Source organism: Macaca thibetana, chromosome 20 (assembly GCF_024542745.1).
Source record: "Macaca thibetana thibetana isolate TM-01 chromosome 20, ASM2454274v1, whole genome shotgun sequence".
NCBI classification, from domain to species: Eukaryota; Metazoa; Chordata; class Mammalia; order Primates; family Cercopithecidae; genus Macaca; species Macaca thibetana.
Window position 1 is genome coordinate 43,630,784 of NC_065597.1, and position 12,712 is coordinate 43,643,495.

Below are 12,712 nucleotides of genomic sequence, written 5' to 3' on the forward strand. Positions count from 1 at the left end.
CAGGTCAGGTGTAAGCATTCAATAAATATGTTAACTTTTTATTTATTCTTTATTTTATTTATTTATTTGTTTGTTTATTTTTGTAGGGAACAGGGCCTCGCTATGTTGCCCAGACTGGTCTTGAACTCCTGGCTCAAGTGATCCTCCTGTTTCGGCCTCTCAAAGCTCTGGGATTACAGGGATCAGCCACTGCCCCTATGCCAAAATGTTAACTTCTTTACATATTAATGCCCCATCCCCAGAGCCAATAAGATTACCTAATGCCCCATCCCCAGAGCCAATAAGATTACCTGCTTTGTGAGGGCAAAGACAGTGTCTCTGCCACTTTTATAGCCCTCTTAACTGTTGGCCTCTTGCTTTGAAGTTCCACAGAACTGAGTTGTCTGCCAAGCTGGGCTACTTCCTGCTATGTGACCTGACAAGCCACTCGTCCTGACTCTGGAGAATGGGGATGATCAAGCCCAGGCCAGAGTGTTGGAAGGATCTTTGAGAGACTCCCACTCCCCTGCACTTCACTGAGGCAGCAATTGTGACTATCGTTATTGTGATCTCTAAGTGGATGAGGAAGTAGACCTTGGGTAAGACTTCCCCTTTCTGGGTTTCCAGTTTCTTCAGCTGTAAACAAAGGTGCTTGACTTGTCTTTGGTTCCACTTGGAACATCTCTGTGACCAGAAGAGATGTTCCAAGATCTTCTTGCAAGAGCAGTCTCCTGGCTGCTGGCTTCCCAAGAAGCACCCTTGCCCTGGGATCCATGGAAGTGGTAGAAACATGGTGGTCCTAAGTTCTTAGACTCTCAGAGCAAAAAGTTCATGAATCCTTCCATGGATAGGCCTTACGGGTGGCCCAGGAGCCTCCTAAATTGAGTGCAAAATGTTATGAGTACATTTAATGGGGAGAAGGCCCTATTAATTGCCATTTTAATTCACAAAATCTGTCTACATCCTAAAGGGTCCTTGAAGGTATGTGCTGAATCTCCAGGACTCAGCCCAGTGTATATTTTTGTGGAGTGAAATAAATGAACATTTGTGTGCTGACATCCTGCTTCAGCTATGTGTTTTGTCCAAGGTGTGAAAAAGACCTGAATTTAAGGTGACTTCTGTTAATTCCATGGCAAACCTCTTTCAACAGACAAAATTACAACAAATTTGGTTTAAAGATCTTAATTGGCTTTTATTTGCTATTCCAGAATCAGGCAACACTTATTTCATAAGACAGATGCGTGCTCTGATAAGCTGAGCAGAGGAGCTTGATTTTATTTTATTTATTTTTTCAATTTTTTTTTTTTTTGAGATGGAGTCTTGCTCTGTCGCTTAGGCTGGAGTGCAATGGCGCCATCTTAGCTCTCTGTAACCTCCACCTCCCGGGTTCAAGCGATTCTCCTGCCTCAGACTCCCAAGTAGCTGGAATTAGAGGCATGCACCACCACGCCCGGCTAATTTTTGTATTTTTAGTAGAGACGGGGTTTCGCCACATTGCCCAGGATGATCTTGAACATCTGACCTCAGGTAATCCGGCCACCTTGGCCTCCCAAAGTGCTGGGATTACAGGCCTGAGACACGGCGCCAAGCCTGGAACTTGGTTTTATAAACAGAGGGGTTGAGGGAAGCAGAAAGAGAAAACAGAAAATGAATAGGTCATTTCAAAGCTACTTTTCTTGTAAAGGTTAAAGCAGAGGGGACTTTTTTTCATCATGCCAGCTAAAACCAGTGTGTTTGGGGATTTGGCTATTATCATTCTCTCTGTTCTGATTTCTTGGAAGGTCAGATAAACAACTTACTTTCAGTTTGGTGGTGTGGAACTTCACATGAGTGACTCCATTCTGGTTTGGTCTGTTGAGCCTGGTGCAGGAGCTCGGTCCAAACCAATGGCCTCCTAAAAATCTTATTTCATACCCCAGTAATTTTTAGATTCCGACACCCTACTGTTTACCAATTTTATGCAGGTTCCTATACTCCTCCATATTCCCCTTGCCTCATAGTGCCTACAAATGCTGATGAACATAAACTGCTTAAAGCATAAAATATATTAAAAATAATTTTGTCGGGCCATCTTTAAGACTCTCCTAGCACCATTGAAAGTTGTTGGTACTTCCACCACGGTACTGAAAAACCGAGATTTAGAAATACCATTGCCTACTTTAGGAAATATAGTTTAAAGGAAAATGCGGGTTATAGCCTGTGTCCTAGAAACATTTCAAAGCCAGAAGGTCTTTTAGACTTTCTGTAGGTCTTGATGACATGGTTTGGTAGCCAGGGCAAAGAGGTGCTCTGGCCTCAAAACATCAGAAGGCCTTTATTAGCACTGCTTGACTATATCATACAATGTAGTGCTGGTTTATTGTCTTGTATTATTTTTATTTTTATTTTTTTTAGCTTCCTTCCATCCTGGTCAATTGTATTGTTTTTAAGGTCTGTATTATTAAAATAGTGGATGCACAAGGTAACAAATTATTATTATTATTATCTTGAGACAGAGTCTTGCTCTGTTGCTCAGGCTGGATGGAGTGCAGTGGTGCGATCTTGGCTCACTGCAACCTCTGCCTCCTGGGTTCAAGCAATTCTTCTGCCTCAGCCACCCAACTACAGGTACTCGCCACCATGTCCAGCTACACTTTTATATTTTTAGTAGAGATGGGGTTTTGCCATGTTGCCCAGGCTGGTCTCAAACTCCTGAGCTCAGGCAATCAGCCCACCTTGGCCTCCCAAAGTGCTAGGATTACAGATGTGAGCCACTGCACCTGGCCTACATGGTACTAAATTAAATAGTTCAGCATTACTGATGACACAATCTTCCATCCCATGCCTCCCAACCTCAGAAGTCGTCTCTTTCACCACTAGAAATCTGAGAATCTGAGTCTTTTTTTTTTTTTTTTTTTTTTTTGAGATGAGGTCTCTCTATGTTGGCCAGGCTGGTCTTGAACTCCTGGGCTCAAGTGATCCTCCCGCCTCAGCCTCCCAAAGTGCTGAGATTGCAGGCGTGAGCCACTGCACCCAGCTTAGGATCTGAATTCTTTTTTTTTTTTGAGATGGAGTCTCACTCTATTGCCCAGGCTGAAGTGCAGTGGCACCATCTCGGCTCACTGCAACCTCTGCCTCCCAGGTTCAAGTGATTCTTCTGCCTGAGCCTCCCAAGTAGCTGGGATTACATGCCCAGCTAATTTTTGTATTTTTAGTAGAGACGGGGTTTTGCCATGTTGGCCAGGCTGGTCTTGAACTCCTAACCTCAGGTGATCCTCCTGCCTCAGCCTCCCAAAGTGCTGGGATTACAGGTGTGAGCCACTGTGCCTGGCCTGGATTTGAATTCTTTAGGTGGCTAATTCCACCTTGGAAGACATCTATTGACTCACACAATGAAACATGAGAATTTAACTCTCACTTTACCTCCCTTCCACTAGTTTCCTCCACTTCCACTAGTATTACTTTTACTTCACCTATTGGTTACTATTGTTCATTTACATATTCAGGACTTTATATTTTCTCCATCAACCTGACATACTCTCTTCACTCCTCACTTTGTAAGACAGAACCCATTAGCATTTTCTCCACACTTTTTCCTCCACTTCCCATACTTCTTTTCTCAGCTACACTTAAAAAGAGAGGAAAAAACCACTTTTCTTATAGTACAACATAAAGAAAAGTGCACATATCATGAGTACAGCTTGATGAATTTTCATAAATGGAACTGGTTTCATAAATAGAACTGTTGCAATAGGTAGCTAGACATGAGCGGACAGGGGAGGCCATCTCCCACCATGACTGGCAGGCATCTGTCAGGTGACGGTCAGGCAGTTGTTACACTGTCTCTCAGAGATCATTATTGGTCACAGCCAGCACCAGGCAAAGGTAGTCTCCCAGTGGATAGAAAAACCCTGAAGCTGGTGATTAGCTTCCTAATAAGATCTCAGAAGCTGGGTAAGTGGGCTCACACAGGCACACTAAGAGGCAAAAAGTTTAACTCGTTCCTTAAAGGAACACTCAACTGGTAAGGGAAGAAGCCTCAAGTGAGCATGCACACAACTCCAGGAAACACACTGTGCATGCTCCCCTCCCAAGTGCTGGCAGGCCACTGCACCTGCGGACAGCCCACCCCAAGGGAAGGATTAGGGAGAAGGGACCCAACACCCCCAGAAACATGCCAACATATAAAACCCCAAGTCAAAGGTCAAAACAGTGCATTTGATCTTGCAAGACACCCACGTGGCCCTCTTCCAAGTGTACTTTACTTCCTTTCGTTCCTGCTCTAAAACTTTTTAATAGGCTGAGCATGGTGGCTCGCGCCTGTAATCCCAGCACTTTGGGAGGCCGAGGCAGGCAGTTCACTGAGGCCAGGAGTTCAAGACCAGCCTGGCTAACATGGTGAAACCCTACTCTACTAAAAATACAAAAATTGGCTAGGCGCAGTGTTACACCTGTAATCCCAGCACTTTGAGAGGCTGAGGCAGATGGATCACCTGAGGTCAGGAGTTTGAGACCAGCCTTGTCAACATGGTGAAACCCTGTCTCTACTAAAAATACAAAAAATTAGTTGGACATGGTGACAGGCCCCTGTAATACCAGCTACTCAGGAGGCTGAGGCAGGAGAATTGTTTGAACCCAGGGGGCAGAGGTTGCAGTGAGCTGAGATGGTGCCACTGCACTCCAGCCTGGGCAAGAGAGTGAGACTCCATCTCAAAAAAAAAAAAAAAAACCAAAGAAAATCTGAATCATGAGGCATGGCTACAAGGGAAGGGGGCCTGGAAACAGAGTCTGCAATGGAAACAGAATCATTCATGCATCAGCCCTTAGGATGACACACAGGCAGCCTCAAACAAAATCTGGTTCCATTAGGAAAAAAGAAGGGAGAGAATCGTTTAGGGGTAGGTAACTGTTTGCATCTACCACAGACACCCACATCTATACCAGAGGTACACACATTCCTGTGAAACTCATACGCTTGCCCTCACATCTGCCCAAGCAGAGAGAAGAGGCTCTCCTCTCTGCTCCCAGAGCCCCCGTAGACATCTCAGTGTTGGTGTTAATTACCCGGCTTGGAGCTGCTTGGTCTCTATCTTCTCTCAGGACTGTGAACTCCACGCAGGAGGGATTGTGTGGTCATCTTGGAATCTCCAGAGCCTGACCTCCAATAGGGCATTTGAGACCTACTGAGGAATGAGGGAAAGACGGGAGAGAGGGAGAGGTGGAGGGGGGCAGGATAGGCAGGAGAAACAAGGGAGTCATTGGTATCTTTTGGATTAACTTTTCTGGCCCCTGAGAACAATGTCTGTTGATTTGGGATTCTGGAGCTTTTAGTATAGTCTGGTCTAAATAGGAATTCACAGAACACCCAGAATGCAAAGCGAACATGACTTCTTTAGTTTTTCAGTGTCCAATGAGCTCTTTACATTGTAGAGAGACGAGGGTGAGAAAGGAGAGCTGTGTCCGCTCCAGCTGTGTGTGTGTCTGGCAAACAGGAGCCCAGGGCAATGATTTCTCAGCTCCTTTAAGGCCCACCCCTTCTCCTCCCCAGGATGGTTCCTTGGTACAGAGGGTCACTGAGTCCTGGAGATGACAGGAGGGTCACTCCCATCTAGGTAGAGTCCTATGGATGTGCATTGGTCTCTGAAGCTGAGCATCTCCTCTGCCCTGCCCCTGGGACTGGCGATGCTGAAGTGTGAGTGTACATCTGGCACCATCCGTGCTCTGGGCCATAGAGGCCTCAGCACCCAGCTAGGCCTCTGAGGGTCCGCAGGCTCTCTCTGGCTCTCTGCGTCTCCTTGCTGGGACTTGGTGAAACCTCCAGGTCCCCGAACGCCACACCTTGAAGAGTCAAGGGGTTCTGCCCTAGACTCATTTTTGTAGCTGCGTTTGACACCACCTTCTCGCCATCTCTTCAGTCTCTTGTTAAAAATGTTGCCATGCCACAGGATAGGCCTCCCAGGGCTGGCAGCCTCCCCCAGACAGTGTCCAGGGAAGCTGATCATGAGCCTTTGTGTCTTCAGGCTCCACTGCTCCCAGCTGGGTGAACCTGAAGCCCCTTCTCACCTAGGCAGAGTCCCAAAGAGCAATGAACAGGAAGGGCCCAACCATCTCACCTGCCTCAAGATCCCTGCTTCTCACAATCCTGTGAGGAGGAAAGAACAGGCTTTTCATGTTTTCCTTTGTATGACTGAGACTTTCACATTTCCACTAATCCATACCCTTCTCTCTGACTCCAGTTCCACAGCTCCACTCTGGTTGCAGATGGGGTACTTGCAAGGAGAGAAGCCAGCCCACCAGTATGGGAACATAAACATTATTTCAAAATATCAGGCTGGGCACAGTGGCTCACACTGGTAATCCGAGCACTTAGGGAGGCCAAAGAAGGAGGAGCACTTGAGCTCAGGAGTTTGAGATCAGCCTGGGCAACATGATAAAACCCCATCTCTATAAATAATACAAAAATTAGCCGGGTGTAGTGGCACACGGCTGTAGTCCCAGCTGCTCAGGAGGCTGAGGTGGGGTGGGAGGATGGCTTGAGTCTGGGAGGTCAAGGCTACAGTGACAGACCTGCACTTCAGCCTGGGTGACAGAGTGATACCATGTCTTAAAAAAAAAAAAAAAAGGCCGGGCGCGGTGGCTCAAGCCTGTAATCCCAGCACTTTGGGAGGCCGAGACGGGCGGATCACGAGGTCAGAAGATCGAGACCATCCTGGCTAACACGGTGAAACCCCGTCTCTACTAAAAAATACAAAAAACTAGCCGGGCGAGGTGGCGGGCGCCTGTAGTCCCAGCTACTCGGGAGGCTGAGGCAGGAGAATGGCGTGAACCCGGGAGGCGGAGCTTGCAGTGAGCTGAGATCCGGCCACTGCACTCCAGCCTGGGCGACAGAGCAAGACTCCGTCTCAAAAAAAAAAAAAAAAAAAAAAAAAAGAAAAAAAAATCATACTGATACAAAATGAACCCAGATACACTTGAAAATGAGAACTTTTTACTAAAAAATATAGGGTAGCCAGGCATGGTGGTGCATGCTGGTAATCCCAGCTACTCAGAAGGGCAAGGCAGGAGGATCACTTGTTCCCAGAAGGCAGAAGTTGCAGGGAGCCGAGATTGCACCACTGTGCTCCAGCTTGGGTGACAGAGCAAGACCCCGTTTCAAAAAAAATAGATAAATACAGGGATCTCTCACGTGGATCTCAAGGCAGGGAATGAAGTCTACTTAATTCAAATCAAATGGCAGGATGAGGCAGTCCCACGGTCCCCTGCAGTAACAAACACATCATTTCTGAATCTCAAAGACAGATTCTCAGGACGGGATCAGGTTGGCCAGGCTGGGTCCTGACCAGGGGGTGGGATCATGAGGTACAAGTGTAGCTTCCAGGGAGCCACCAAGGTGGGAGAGGACATTGTAGGGGCAGTTCCCTTAGGAGGAACAATGGTTTCCGGGCTAGGCAGACACCTTTCATATTGTCCACTTTGACAGAGACCCAGACAAATAGTTGATGAAAATGAACTTAGGTTCTCAGAGCAACATAAACACACTTCATTAAATATGAGCTTTGTCAAAGAAAATACAAATGCTGTTTTAGACCACATTCAGTGTAAATATGTGGCTTTCTAAATGTTTTCTGTATTAGATAGCTGACTTGCCACTTCCACCACTGTTAATTATTTTGTAGGACATTTACACGTCCTGCCTCTCCTGCATAGGAGTCATGAGGTCCAGAAGCTTTGTAGGTGTTAAAGGAAAAAAAGAGTGATGAGGTGACCATGGACTCTAAGATCTGACACCAAAAGTAAAAGCAACAAAACCATTGGACTTCATGAAAATTTAAAGCTTTTTAAAAATTACTTTTATTCTTTAATTTTAATTTTTTTTTTTTTTTTTTGAGACAGGCTTTCACTCTGTCACGCAGGCAGTGGCGCGATCTCGGCTCACTGAAACCTCTGCCTCCTAGATTCAAGCAATTCTCCTGCCTCAGCCTCCGTAGTAGCTGGGATTATAGGCACTACCACACCCAGCTAATTTTTGTATTTTTGTAGAGACCAGGTTTCGTCATGTTGGCCAGGCTGATCTCGAACTCCTGACCTCAAGTGATCCACCCACCTTGGCTTCCCAAAGTGCTGGGATTACAGGTGTGAGCCACTGTGATTGTGTCACTCCAGCTCGGGTGACAGGGTGAGACCCTGTCTCAAACTGGTACGAAATGAACCCAGGTACACTTGAAAGTAAGAACTTTTTGTTAAAAAGATGTGGGGTAGCTAGGCATGGTGGTGTGTGCCTGTAATCCCAGCTACTCAGAAGGCCAAGGCAGGAGGATCACTTGAGCCGAGGTTCTTCTTAAGAGGTGCAGAGTTTCTGTTCTTGGTAATAGAAAAATTTTAAACATTGTGGTGATGGCTCTGCAATATTGTGAATGTCATTAATGCCACTAAATGGTACACTTAAAAAGAGTCAAAATCACATATTTTATATTGTATATATTTTACCATAATTAAGAGAAAAAAAATCAATGAGAATGCTGAGTGAAAATTCTCAGTATTCCTGGTGCAGGGTTGCACCAAATTCCCCAAACATGGGAGCCAGGCCTGTTGAAATTACTACATCATTAGTTGTGTTCGTTTCCTTTGTCAAAAACAAACAAGCATGTAAGAAGAAAGAAAAAAGGGACATGGTTATCTGTACCCTCTCTCATCTTGATTTGGAAGGGGGAATACCACATTGTAATTGTCATGAGTTGTAATTAAAAGGTACAGGGAGGTGACTGCATGGCAAGGTTCCCCTTTAAGACATCATAATACTATTAGGTGTTTATCTTTGGTTAAAAATGAGAGCTGCATTCGTGCATTGTGTAGTTAAGCAGTCTTTCGCCATGTGTGTATCCATATCTAAAGGCGTGGTTATTTGCGTGGCTGAGTACCCTGGCCTGAAAGAAATTCACCATATGACAACTGGAGTCAACAGACTCTGAAATCTATTTCTGTCAAATATCTAAAGTAATTACTATGCTGTTATAAAACAATTATGTTTGATCCAGCAATTTCCATCCTGGTTATGTACCTCCCAAAATGAAAATGTACATCCATAGAAAAATTTTTACATGTTCATAGAAGCTTTATTCTTAATAACCAAAAAGTAGAAACAACCAAATGTCCATCAACTAATAAATGAATAAATAACATGCAAGATAACCATACAATGGATTATTATTCACCAATAAAAAGGAATGAAGAACTAATACATGCTACATTTATGAACTTTGAAAACATCTTAGGGCCGGGTGCGGTGGCCCACGCCTGTCATTCCAGCACTCGGGAGGCCAAGGTGGGCAGATCACCTGAGGTCAGGAGTTCAAGACCAGCGTAGCCAACATGGTGAAACCCTATCTCTACTAAAAATACAAAAATTAGGCTGGGCATGGTGGCTCACACCTGTAATCCCAGCACTTTGAGAAGCTGAGGTGGGCAGATCACCTGAGTTCGTGAGTTTGAGACCAGACTGACCAACATGGAGAGACCCCGTCTCTACTAAAAATATAGAATTAGCCAGGTGTGGTGGTACATGCCTATAATCCCAGCTACTTGGGAGGCTGAGGCAGGAGAATCGCTTGAACTCAGGAGGCAGAGGTTGCAGTGAGCCAAGATTGTGCTATTGCACTCCAGCCTGGGCAACAGAGCAAGACTCTATCTCAAAAAAAAGAAAAAGAAAAAAGAAAACATGTTAAGTAAAAGAAGCCAGTCATGAAAGGCTATGTATTATATTGACTCCGGTTATTTGAAATGTCCAGAATGGGCAAATCTATATAGACAGAAAGTAGATTAGTGGTTGCCTAGGGGTGGGGGGCTGGGGATGAGGGAATAAAGGGTGATAGCTAATGGATATGGGGTTTCTTTTTAGCATGACGAAATGTTTTAAAAATAATTTGTGATGACCATTGCACAATTCTATGAATATACTAAAAGAAATTGAATTGTACACTTTATTGTTGTTAGAGGCAAGGATCACACTCTGTCACTCAGGCTGGAGAGCAGTGGCACGATCACGGCTCATTGCAGCCGCAACCCCCCAGACCCAAGCGATGGTCCCACCTCTCAGCCTCCCGAATAGCTGTGACTGTAAGCACGTGCCAGTATGCCTGGCTAATTTTTGTATTATTTGTAGATGTAGGGTTTCACCATGTTGCCAGGCTGGTCTCGAACTCCTGGGCTCAGGCAAGCTGCCTGCCTTGGCCTCCCAAGGTGCTGGGATTACCCATGAGCATCCGTGTCCAGCCTGAATTTTACACTTAAAAAGAGTGAATTGTATGGTATGTGTATTATGTATCAATAAAGCTGTTATTGTATAATGCCCACCCCCATTCCCGCCCCCCCCCAACCAAAACCTCCACACACAGAATAAAATGAAAAGGTCTGCATGGCTGGCTGACTAGATGTGAGGACTAAGTTAGAGCAAGGTCCACACAGTCTGAATCTGATCTGCCGTGTGTGTAATTCCCTATGGGCTACAATGTTCTAGTTTTTTTATGAGTGATTTTTGGAATATCATTCCTAAGATGAGCACATATGCATTGCATTAAATTAAACAAAATGCAGAAATCTAAATTACAAAAGCTGTATGTATTTTAAAACCAACGATGAGTGGTTTAAATTGCATTTGACAGATCATTTATTTAGAGAGGCAGAGAGATAATTATGCTTCTTGAGTTACATTCATGTAATTTTTTTTTTTTTTTTTTTTTTTTTTTGGAGATGGAGTCTTGCTCTGTCATACAGGCTGGAGTGCAGTGGCATGATCTCAGCTCACTGTAACCTCCCCCTCCCGGGTTCAAGTGATTCTCCTGCCTCAGCCTCCTGAGTAGCTGGGATTATAGGCATGTACCACCACGCCAGGCTAATTTTTGTAATTTTAGTAGAGAAGGGGTTTCACCATGTTGGTCAGGCTGGTCTCGAACTCCTGACCTCGTGATCCACCCCCCCCCTCGGCCTCCCAAAGTGATGGGATTACAGGCGTGGGCCACCACACCCGGCCTCATGTAATCTTTTAAAATAGCTTTATTGAGATATAATTTACATATTATACATTTCACACATTTAAAATGTATAATTTAATCATTTTTCGTTTCTTCCACAGGTGTGCAACCATCACCACAACCAATTTTAGGACATTTTTTGTAACCCCAAAAGAAACTGTATAACCTTTGGCAATCATCCTTTATTACCCCACCCATTTCCCCAGCCCTAGGAAACCACTTATCTTTATATAGATTTGTTTATTCTGGACATTTCCCATAAATGGAATCATACCTTTGGTCTTTTGTGACTGGCTTCTTTCGTTAGCATAATGGGGTTCTGTTTGTTTGTTTTGCTTTGTTTTTTATAGAGACAGGGTCCCCCTGTGTTGCCCAGGCTGGTCTCCATCCTCCTACCTAGGCCCCCCAAAGTGCTGAGATTACAGCTGTGAGCCACTGTACCTGGCCTATCATGTTTTCAAGGTTCATTTATGTTGCAGGATATATTCTTGTTTTTTTGTTTTTTGTTTTTCTTCTTTGAGATGGAATCTCGATCTGTAACCCAGTCTGGAGTGCAGTGGCGTGATCGCAGCTCACTGCAACCTCTGCCTGTAAGGGTTCAGGTGCTCCCTAGTAGCTGGGACTGCAGACACACGCCACCAGGCCCTGCTAATTTTTGTATATTTAGTAGAGACGGGGTTTCGCTATGTCGGCCAGGCTGGTCACAAACTCCTGACCTTAAGTGATCAACCAGCCTCAGCCTCCCAAAGTGCTGGGATTACAGGCATGAGCCACCATGCCCAGCTATTCTTTTTTGTTGATGAGTAATATTCCACTGTATAAATAGACCACATTTTATTTCTCCATGCATCAGCTGGTGGACATTTAGGTCATTTCTACTTCATGGCTATTATGAATAGCCATATGAATGTTTCCATGAATATTCGCGCTCAAGTTTTCACGTGAACATATGTTTTCAATTTTCTTAATATATGCTCAGGAGTGGGATTGCTGGGTCATATGGTAGCTTTCTTTGAGGAACTGTCAGACTGTTTCCCAAAGCGGTTACACCGTTTCACATTCTCACCAGCAGTGGTGAAGGTTCCAATTTCTCCACATCCTTGCCGACACTTTTTATTATCTGTCTTTTTCATTATAGCCATTGCAGTGGATGTCAAGTGTTATCTTATGTGGTTATAATTCCTAATGGCTAAGGATGTTGACCTTTTTTTCCAGTTTACTCTAACTCCCCTGTGCCTGCTTGTTTAGGTCCTAGCCATCTCCTTTCTTTTTTTTTTTTTTTTTTTTTTCAAGAGACAAGGTCTTGCTCTGTGGCCCAGGCTGGAGTGCAGTGGCACAATCACAGCTCACTGCAGCCTCAAACTCTTGGACTGAAGCCATCCTCCTCTTTCAGCCTCCTGAGTAGCTGGCACGATGGCACTATTTTTTGTGAAGAGAGGGTCTTGCTATGTTGGCCAGGCTGGTCTCAAACTCCTGGGCTCAAGCCATCCTCCCACCTCAACCTCCTGAGTAGTTGCAATTACAGGCTCCAGCCACTGCACCCGGCCCTCACTGCACCTGGCACTCACCATCTCCTCTCTGACTGATTTGCATGCCTCCTAACTGGGCTTTGCATTTTCCATTTCACTCCCTAAGATGCAATCCTGGACCATGCCACTTTCTGTTTAAAACCTTGAATGGCTCCCTGTTGCCCACAGGACAGAGCCTGCACTTTGAAGTATGGCATT

General features: G+C 45.0%; 1 protein-coding gene across 1 annotated transcript in view; it reads left to right on the top strand.

The window, feature by feature from the left end:
• Window positions 1-364: 364 nt before the first annotated feature.
• Window positions 365-12,712, top strand: part of SIAH1 (siah E3 ubiquitin protein ligase 1) — a 75,036-nt gene continuing 62,688 nt past the window's right edge. Inside the window, exon 1 of the mRNA XM_050774825.1 lies at window positions 365-578. The gene's annotated coding sequence lies outside the window, so the exon portion shown is untranslated. The remainder of the gene's footprint in view (window positions 579-12,712) is intronic.